Source organism: Chelonia mydas, chromosome 6 (genome assembly GCF_015237465.2).
Source record: "Chelonia mydas isolate rCheMyd1 chromosome 6, rCheMyd1.pri.v2, whole genome shotgun sequence".
NCBI lineage: Eukaryota > Metazoa > Chordata > Testudines > Cheloniidae > Chelonia > Chelonia mydas.
The window spans coordinates 33,717,191-33,727,171 of NC_051246.2; positions in this window are offsets into that span (position 1 = coordinate 33,717,191).

Consider the following 9,981-nt stretch of genomic DNA (forward strand, 5'->3'; position numbering starts at 1 on the left):
CCATAAGAAACGTAAGATCCGACACTAGTAAGAAAACAGACCAATAAACAATGTGCCAACTGTCACAAGAGGAAATGATTAAAATTACATCGGTAGATATTTGGCAGAGACTAGAGTGGTTTATTTTTATAGACAAACTGAAAGCCTTATATAAACAAAGGAAGAACTAGATGTACTAACTTTAAGGCTTTATTCAGAGAACTTACACCTGAAGTTAATATATTTTTTTAGAACACATAAAACCAATGTAATTTAGAGTGCTCAGTGTGCTAAATCTACTTGGCATGCTCTACGGTTTCCTCTTTGCTGCCGTAAGATTCGCAGCCGATAGCTTTTGGCAGTCCCAACAGAGTAAGCTCTTTCCACTAACAAAATACAAAATGCAAAATTAATAAAAGGACCCTTTGAAACTGACAAATGTGCCTCAGGCAAACTATCTGCCCAGCAGCTGGTTAAAATTTAATCAGTTATTCTTTCCCAGTCCTGTATATCTTTTGTGTAGAGCTCCCTCGACTGAGTGTGGTCAACGTTTGTTAAAAAGAAGTAATAGGTAGGTCTTTCTCCCTTTCAGTAAATGAGCAGCGGGGGCTTTTCTTTTTCTTTTTCTTTTGCAACATTAGATAACTAATTGCTCTGGTCTCCTCAAAAAGCATACTATTTGTGTTTGTTTTAAACAGTTAAACCAAATAATTAATACCTGAAAGCTGTGGTGTAGGTTGCTATGACTCTGTGATGGCTTTTTTCTTTATGTGCACCATCCCTTTACATTTCTAAGCATTTTCCCTGTGAGTAGAGTTTAGCAGTCTTCTTGTTCTTAATGGTTAATGCAGCTTCTAACAGGGAAACATACACACACACACACACAATGTGCTCTGAAGCAGAATTTAAAGAATTTAAATCTGAAGCAGAATTGTTTCTTTTGTTTTCTTTGTCTGTGTACTAGGCCCTATTCTTTAATGTGATAAATAAGAAGAGGTGTTTCCTTGAACTGTACTTTCTTTGTGCACTTGAACACTAAAGATTATAAACTCTCTGGAATAAGGCATGTCTTTTTGTTCTGTGTTTGTAGAGTTCCTAGCACACAATCAAGTCCTACTCCATGACTATGGCTTGTAGGTGCTATGATAACATAAATGATAAACTAAAATAATAATGACAACTTCTCCTGTAGCAACAGTCTCCTCCTGAAATCTTGGTTCCTGATCTCAAAACTAACACACAGTTTCTAAGGGCCTCTCATTAGAAGTTACCCAAACCACAAGCAGTGGAAATATTTTTTTGTACACTCACTAGAAGTAAACAAATGAATTTTTGCCCTCCATTTTGATCTTAGATGAAAAAACTTTCAACTAGAAAGTTTTGGGGTATGTACATAAGGACTTTAAGACTCTCTGATAAGCCCTTATACACTGTCACTTTATTAAGTAGTAGTAGGTTTCAGAGTAGCAGCCGTGTTAGTCTGTATTTACAAAAAGAAAAGGAGTACTTGTGGCACCTTAGAGACTAACCAATTTATTTGAGCATAAGCTTTCGTGAGCTACAGCCGAAGCTCACGAAAGCTTATGCTCAAATAAATTGGTTAGTCTCTAAGGTGCCACAAGTGCTCCTTTTCTTTTTAAGTAGTAGTAGTAATTATTTGTGTTACCAGAATGCCTAGGAATTCCATTGTGAGGAATATATATTAGTCATGGACCAGGACACCAACATGGTAGGTGCTGACCAGCCACAGAACAAAAAGACAGTCCATGACCCAAAGAGCTTACAATCTAAGACAAGAGACAGCAGATGGATCAAGACAGACGGGAAAGTACAAGGACACAAAACAACGCTGATCAGCATGATAGACAGCGGTCTTGGCTTAGCAATGACCTAACTTGTCAATTTTTTCTAGGCATCACAGCAAAGGAGAGTTTTCAAGGAATTTAAAGAAGGATAATGAGGTTGGAAAAATTATAAGTCTTCTAGCAATACTAGTTGTTACTTTTCCCACTGTCTTCAATAGCAATTGCATTTTTAAAACGTACAATCCTTTTCATAAAAGTCTCCCTTAAGCTCTCAAAAAAGAGAAAAGAAGTAGAATTTATGTGATGCATAGTCCTTCAACAAGCCCCTCCACAGGGGTGAATTTCATTTCTAATGATCACTTGGGCAGATTGACTGCCACATTAGATAGTATAAAAATAATTTAGCTACATTTTTTCCATAGGACTTCGGGGTTAGTGTGTACACATTCATGAAAGGACAAGGCATGGCTATGAACTATTGTTATCAGAGAAGGCAATTTTGAATTGAGTTGACATTTCAGCAGGTAAGAATTCAATGGCACTATTGGCACACATAAGTGTCTATAGAATTGGGGCCGACTTTTTAAATTTTTTTATGGAATTGTCACTGGAAGTCTATCCATAATTTGGATTTTATACTCACTTTTGTTTGGTACAACTCATCTCAAGACTGACAAGGACTTGTATTAAGGATCCATAGTATTGTATTGGTGCCAAATCATTTCCACAGGTCAGAACAAGATTGGAATGAGTATTGTGACTGATTATTTCAGTGTTTTAATTAATTCTGTGAAACTTTGTTAACACTACGGCCCCATCCTTGGAGACTGATCTCTCTGCACCTATGCAGGACCACTTTGATTTTTAAAGGTTCTCCATGTGGGCATAACGATGCACCAGTGCACATCAGCAGGACAAATATTATATTACTTTACAGACAATCTTTAGTCTGTTTTGTGTAATTTCTTATTTATCATGAATTTCTATTTTGATGAGCAAAACATAAAAATTCACAAGTCGTCAATTTAGCTAAGCAACCCAACATTCGGTGAATTCATGGTCTAGGTAATTGGCTTATTAAAATAACCCAACCAGTGTATGTTTACCTTAATGTTCCCACAGTAGTAATGAATAACTTGCTTCAGATATATTATATTTCTATATAATACAGTGCCTGAGGCTCTGCAATGAGCTCAGAGAGCCCCAGGAAGGTCCCAACTTCAACTACGCATAAACAGATTCAGTTTCAGGTGGAAATGCTTTCAAGCTATTTACCTTGAGCAGATCACATGTTTTTCCCCTTAACAACCAAGATAACATGGCCCATAAAACTTCCCAAGGATTTTGACATGTTATTTTACTCATAACCTTAATGTCTATTCTTTATCATTATGGCCCTCTACTTAATTTGAGATTGTAAAGTTCAGACATTCAATCTTTTAATCTAGTGATGTAAAAATAAAAATAAGAATACTTATAAGAGATAAGAAATCTGTGTTAAACTAACAGAAATACACTAAACATTCAGTTTGATATTTTAGTTGAAAAGTCATTGTGAGGAATATATTGATTTTATCTTGACAGTTCAGTTTTGTTTAACTCCTTCTATTGGTAGTTTCAGTTTTTCTTTATATAATAAAGATGCTACAGTACTCCTGAAGATCCAACTAAATACTATGTAGCCCTTCATACTTTTAAAATGCTGTACCAATCACAACTAATGAAAGGCCAAAATCTGGGGGTTTTTTGCTCCTGCACAGGAGACAATCCGAAGGCCACACTGTGCCCTTGCTGAGCTCAAAGGTTGGCACTAATAGAGAAGGGTGTCAGCATCACCAGCTGTGCTCGATATCCTGCAGTCACAACACTGCATTTTCACTACAGTTGGCAGACTGGGGTTAACACTGAGGGAGTGTACGCCACAGCCTGTTACAGAGTATAGCAGGAGCCCCTCCTGCATGCCCTCCCCAGCACAGCCAAAGGCATTCTGGAGGCTTTGGATCTCTGCAGGCAAAATGCCTCCACTACTGCCAATCCCAACATACCCACGGATGTCTGAGGCTTTAAAAGCCACAATCTGGCACTAATCCTCATGGCATCAATGAATAGTAGATATTGTTCTCCCTGACTTCATAAATGGGAAAACTGAGGCAGGGAATTGAAGTGATTTGCCCTAAGACACACATCAGTTCAGTGGCAGAATTGGGATCACAGCTCAGAGTTCCTGACTTCCACCCCCTCCTCAATCTATAAGACCATGTTGCCTCTCAATATTAACCTTCTGTTTTTAAAGAAATTGGTGATTGTATTGAAGACTGAGTACAGAATATACAATGCTATGGCCTGTGTTATGCAGGAAGATGAAGCAGATGGTCACAACAATCCCTTAAAATAAAAAAAGGGAATGATTATTTAGGGGGGGTTGTCATTCTTTCATGTAGCACCATGTAGCTGGATATTGCCAAAGCATCTTACAATGGCTTACAATTCCTCAAAAAGGAGGGATTATGAAGTTATAAACTCAGTGAAGGGTTCAGGCAAAACATAAGGACTGAGTGCTTACTTTAGAAACCATATTCTTGTATTGCCACCCATGAAGGGGAGGGAGATATCAGGATCCTTGAGAGGATTAGAGAGACCACTAAACTGGGATGCAGTACAAAAAGTAGAGTGAGCCATATGGTTGTGATTATGGTTAAAAGTAACTATATGGAATGTAACTTCATACAAGCGATTAAAACCTACTGGTCTCAACCAGTATGAGATAAAGAGGATATTCACCCAGCATTCCACCCTGAAGTACTCAGGACAAGTGTGTTCATCTTGACAACTCCTCTCTCCCTACTCCCCTTTCCAAACTGGGGCATTTCTCTACTGTTCATGAATGCTGAAGGAAGGTACCCCAGAAGAGATAGCAAGCCTCACTCCTTTCCTTTCCTCCCTTGCTGACTGACTTGTATGCATAGAAATAGTCTGGATTCCATAACAAAATTCCCCTTATTTTCCACCAGATGCTCTCGGCTACTTTCCAGCATCAGGAAAGAGATCAGAACCAGGTATAGCTCACAATGAGAGAACAGGCTGGGGAAGTGATAAGATTAGGAGAAATTAGCTAGTCCCAAGATATCCGTCTGGAGAATATTAATTTTGGTTAGATTTAAACAATTAAAAATACCCATAGTAAGAGCTGTAGGAACCCAAACAATTAAACTTAAAACAATTATTACAACCCAGCAGCATTAAATACACACATACTGATAACAGATTAACTCAGATAAAACAACAAAAGAACCCCTCATCCTTCACACCTCACCCATGTCCTAGACAATCTCTCTCTTTTCTCTTAAAAACCCTGTCAAAAATGTTTTTTTGCTGTGCTCCTAGAAAGCCATCAAATTTGGGCAATCTTAGACAAAGAGTAGCTAGTTTCCAAAGAGTTAACAAAGTTTAGAGAAACTATGGTATAATACTTATCAGGTGTAATAAAAGGCTTGATGGCTACATGAGTTATCCTGTACTACACATAGAATGGTTAAAACCTGAAGGTAAACATCTCTGGGATGAGGAGGTTTAGTGATAACATAATTAAGGTAAAGAATGTCAAGATACTTAATAGAATTAATTTAAGATGTGTTTAATGTGACAAAGGAGGTAATCCTAGACACACAGGTGAAATATGCTAAATGAGTTTCTGATTAAGAAGAAAATGTGTAGTGGTGAGTATTTTAGAAAGAATGAGAATTTAATTTGGGGAAAGACTGCAGCTCCATTGTGCCGGGAGGTCTGAACTCAGGATGGACCTAAACCAATATCCCAGATGTGAACATCCCTGAATTTGGGGGAGTATTAGGAATCTAAACCCAGAACCAGCATTAGAAATCTGAACTCTACATCCCCTGCTTGTTTTGGGTGGGTGACTGTGCATCACAGATGAATATATGCTCTTGCTAGACACACACTCTAGAGTCAGAGTTCATTGTAGCTTTTCTCATGAAAAAAACTGCTAGTAAAAAGAAGAAAAATGTATGCCCTTGCTCACATTTGTGATTTTTTATGAAAAAATATTTCTCGTTCACCAAGGGCCGGATTCTTCCACCATAACTATGTTGAGTAGTACCTTATTCTTCAAGTAGTTCCATTAAAATTAATGGAACTGCTTGAGGGGTACCAGTCATCGTAAGGATGGCACAATCTGCCTTAAGTAAGAACTGACTTTAGACTTTCATCAAGTCTCATCTTTAATTGTAAAGACATGATGGAAAAACTGGCAAACCAAGTTTAATATTTCTAAACCCTATTAATGCCAGAGAACTAAACCTGCTCTGTAATGATGACACTATATCCTACTTAGTTACAGAATTATCCTGTGTGATATTTTAATTTAGTTTTTATATTTTGTCTGTAAATAGCTCAGACATAAATACCAATACTAGATAAAAATTAGTGATGAAGTAATTTAAATGCAAGGAACATTGAAATGAAAATCAAAGAATATAAAATAGCCTTAATCTTTATAGTGTAGCCGCTTTATCCATGTTTGTCTCAGTAGGCACTATGACAGCGCCTAAGAGAGGTATATTACACATAGAGCAAAGTACTAGAGCTTTTATTTTGCCAGAAACCATAGACATTTGTTTTTATTAGCATATCTGAGGTATACATCCCTTTAGTCCCCAACTTTGTGCCTGTAGTGCTAAAAAGACAGGTATTTACGGAACCATCTAAAAGTAGAATTATTAAAAAATTGCATATCTTTCATGCTCTCTCTTTTCTTTTGTAACGGAAGCGGCAAAAGTAATAATATGAATTGCTACAAATGCCTCACCTCTGTCTTCTGATACTAAGTTTTTAAATATCAGATCAAATGAGGAACTGTGTGTCTGTTGATTAAAGCAGACTAGGAGCCAGGACTCATGGAGGGTTCTAATCACAGTTTATGTTCTGCCAATGTTGTTAAAAGGAGGGTCACTCAAAATCGTTGCTCTTCAGTGATATATGGGGAAAAGTACTTACTATCCCTACAATCCCTCCAAAACCAGGCAGTTTCATGTTTCTCCCTACCCAACCTCCCTTCCCTGCCCCGGCCAACATCCATTCATTCTATACTCTTCCCCTAGAAAGAGGAGGGGAGGTCTTCAAACTATAGACTAAGGTTGGCAAGCAGAAAGATGGGCTACAGGATTCGTACTTCGTGCAGCAGGAGCAGCACGTTGGCCCAGGATTTCATATTTAATTAAAAACCTGTGCAAACAGGAACAACTTGCATCTCTTTCTACACATGGCCAAGTTTGATCTTACATCTATTTCCAGCAAGAACAAATCCTAGAGGTAAGGTCTCAACATGAGACCAAGACTCGGTCTACAGCAATTGAACCTTCACCCTTGAGACACTTAGTTGCAGAGTTCTGCATCAATGTATGTAGTTCACATGGTGGGTCGAAGATGTCAAGGCAGTTTTATTGAAGTATATGGGTCCAGGCCTCTTCTACTTTTACAGAATTAGTAGCCAGTTGTTTGAATTAGGGATGGGCTTTTTTAAAAGTCAGATGTTTTCAACAGTCTGCTTTGGTCTAAGCAACTGAATGCAAGACTGGGATTTGGAAGACCTGTGTCCATCCCCAGCCACTGACACGCCATGTGATTTTGAGCAAGTCACTTCACCCATCTGTAAGATGGTGATGACAATGCTTATCTACCTGTGTAAAACCCTTTGAGACCTTCATGCATAAGTGCAAAGCAGCAGCATCGTGTAAGAAGAAGAAGTCATTGAAGATCTTCAAATATATCAGTTCATCATAATCATGTGATAATATCAGATCAGTGGACTACCAACAGAGTTTTCCTGTCTGGCAACACCTCATATCCTGAGGTCCGATCTGAGATACTCAGAGGATGGATGACTGCACCCCACCTCCTTGAAGCATTGGGAGAGAGAAAAACTATACCAGTGTTTCATTAGCAAAGAGTGAAGCTGAATGCAGGTTAAGCTGAACAAGTGGAACGTTATTAAAACCTTGTGCATTGCTCTGCCCATGTGGCTGTGTTCCTTCCAGTCCAAATCCTCACATTCCCTGTTTTCCTGGGGTCCCATCAATAAGTCTCTCCAAGAACATGGGCCCTCTGACTCCAGTTCCACTGATCATAGAATCATAGAATACCAGGGTTGGAAGGGACCTCAGGAGGTCATCTAGTCCAACCCCCTGCTCAAAGCAGAACCAATCCCCAATTTTTGCCCCAGATCCCAAATGGCCCCCTCAAGGATTGAACTCACAACCCTGGGTTTAGCAGGCCAATGCTCAAACCACTGAGCTATCCCTCCCCCGATCATGATACATCTTTCCTATTTTACAAACATTAAAACAAATAATTGATGCATACACCCCAAACCACATCCCTTTGGCCAGAGGTTGCTAGCCCAAAGCTGAGCTGTCTTTATCACAGACAAAGTACTGTCTTTACCACAGACTCAGCTGGTTACTTAGTCTTTGAGGGAGTTTGGTCTCAATAGGCCACCACTCAGGGAGTGACCTCTCTCTGTCTCAGAGTCTAGCAAATTCTCTGTGGAGTCTCCATTCTCCCTGTGGGTTGGCCTCAAGGTGGTTCTCTGTCTCTCCCCTCCACGATGAGCTCTGTGGGCTCTCTCTGGGTCTTGTGTCTGCTGGCTCATAAATGCCTCTTTTTCCTTCAGATGACTTGTCCCTCTTGCACAGTCACCTTGTATAACTTTGGTGCCACTGCACCCTCACAACTCCATTAGCCCAGTCCTCTTGATGTCTCTCTAATGGCTGGATACTCACAGGAGCACTTGTCTTCAGGGCCAGGCAGTCCTTGGATGATCTATTGTGCTCTATTGACTGCTTTCTCTGTTTGTTGGCGATGTTCCCTTGGCAATATCTTCATCATTCTGGCCACAACAGGTCTCCCCTCACTGGCAGCAGAGTTTTAATTCTTTGCCCTGTCAGGGCCTGCACTGTTTTGGTGGGCTATTCTTGTGTGCTAAAAATGCTAACAAAGGGTCTGAACCAAAAGAAACCGCCTACGAGTCTGAGCTGTTTTCACAGCTGATTGCACCTTACTATTAATGTGTGAGTATGCTGTGGAGGAGGTGCCATTTTCATGCCAATTCCTTGACTTCTTCCAAGGCACACTGGAGTCTGTTGTTAGTGAATGCAGTATCTGGAATGCAGTATCTCAAAGCTGGTCTTCAATTTGTCAGTCACTGATTTGCTTCTTGTATCAGGCAGGGCACTGACCTCCTGAAAATTTGAATTGTTGTCCACTGTAATCAAGTATTGCTTTTTATTGCAGGTACATAAATCTGTTTCCATCTTTCCCATGGCTGGATGGGCATCTCCTGTGGCAAGAGTCTCTTTCTGCTGGCAGTTATCCAGGACTGGCAGACATCCCACCTTTCCATCAAGGAGCGCAATTGCATATTCATTCCCGGCCAGTTAACATACATCTAAGCCCATCTAAGACAGCTGTCATTCCCCTCGTGTGAGACATGTATTTTTTGCCTGACATCCCTCCATAGTGAAGCAGGGACAACAGCCCTCTGCACTTAAAATATGATTCTATTCTGCACACTCAGCTCATCTTTAATTTGAAAATATGATTCTGCTCCTATCGGTAGTTGGCTTGTGTCTTCTGGCCACCCTGCTAATAGCAATCTCTTGACCACTGTAGTTGGATGTCCTTTTCTGTAGCCTCTTTGATTTGTATCAGATTTGCTGTTGAAACTGGGAGACAGGACATTAAATCCTTTAACAGGCTGCGCTGATCCTCTTCCCCCAGCTCACTCAGGCTGGGTTTATCTGACCTGCTCCAAGCGTCAGCTAACACTAGTAATCATCGTGGACAGTATCTGATCTCCAGCTGGTAGGGCTGGAGGCACATTGGCATACACTGCAATCTCTTTGGAGCACGAAGAAGCTTTGGAGCTTGGTCATTTAGGGGTTTGTGTTCTGCTTGCACTATTCCTGGTAGCCATGTGTACTGATGGAATTGCTCCACTCCAAATACCAGAACCAGAAGCTCGCTCTCTTTCTCTCTCTCTCTCTCTCTCTCTCTCTCTATTTGGGCATATGCCTGTTCAGTCTTTGACAGGCCTCTGTTGGTATAAGTGACTAGCTGCTTTTGTAAGAGAGCTACACCCAATCCTCTCTCCAAGGCACAAGACTGGAGTGTCAGTGGCTCT